Raw genomic sequence first — 807 nt, 5'->3', positions numbered from 1 at the left:
CACATCCTTGCATGTTTACGTCGGAACGGCAGAGCAGTCTAAGGGACAATCTCGACGTTTGTCAACCTTCTCAGTTGCTGAGGTTTCTGGTCTCCAAATGGAGGCGTGGGTTCAAATCCCACTTCTGACATAGGCTCTTTTAGAGTGAACAGACTTGAAGTAGAATTTGAAGTAATTATGCGACAGTAGCTTACATCTTTTGGATCATTCATTTTGCCATTTGACCAACTCCAGGGATAGAATTGCCCTTTACATCTTTGCATGTTTACGTCGGAACGGCAGAGCAGTCTAAGGGGCGAGACTCAACGCTTGTTAACCTTCTCAGTTGCTAAAGGTTTTTGGTCTCCAAATGGAGAATTGGGTTCGTATCCCACTCCTGACAAATGCTATTTTAAAGTGAACAGACTTAAAGTAGAATTTGAAGTAATTATGAGACAGTAGCTTACATATTTTGGATCATTCATTTTGCCATTTGACCAACTCCAGGGATAGAATTGCCCTTCACATCCTTGCATGGTTATGTCAGAATGGCCGAGCGGTCTAAGGCGCCAGACTCAAGGCTTATTGACCTTCTCAGTTGCTGAGGTTTCTGGTCTCCAAATGGAGGCGTGGGTTCAAATCCCACTTCTGACAAAGGCTCTTTTAGAGTTTTAGAGTGAACCGATTTGAAGTAATTATGAAACAGTTGATTATATATTTTGGATCATTTATTTTGCCATCTGACCAACTCTAGGGATAGAATTGCACTTCACATGTTCATGGCAGAATGGCCGAGCGGTCTAAGGCGCCAGACTCAAGGCTTATTGA

The 807-nt window shown here is 42.9% G+C and overlaps 1 non-coding gene across 1 annotated transcript; it reads left to right on the top strand.

The window, feature by feature from the left end:
• The first annotated feature begins 521 nt into the window (after positions 1 to 521).
• trnal-caa (transfer RNA leucine (anticodon CAA)) lies at positions 522 to 633 on the top strand. Its single transcript has 2 exons — positions 522 to 559; positions 588 to 633. It is a non-coding gene; the product is annotated as a tRNA-Leu (tRNA).
• The last annotated feature ends 174 nt before the right edge of the window (positions 634 to 807 follow it).

This window comes from Sinocyclocheilus grahami, unplaced genomic scaffold, assembly GCF_001515645.1.
Source record: "Sinocyclocheilus grahami isolate Dianchi unplaced genomic scaffold, SAMN03320097.WGS_v1.1 scaffold374.1, whole genome shotgun sequence".
In the NCBI taxonomy this organism is placed as follows: Eukaryota; Metazoa; Chordata; class Actinopteri; order Cypriniformes; family Cyprinidae; genus Sinocyclocheilus; species Sinocyclocheilus grahami.
The sequence above is the reverse complement of the archived record's forward strand: the minus strand, read 5'-3'. Positions and strand labels throughout refer to the sequence as shown.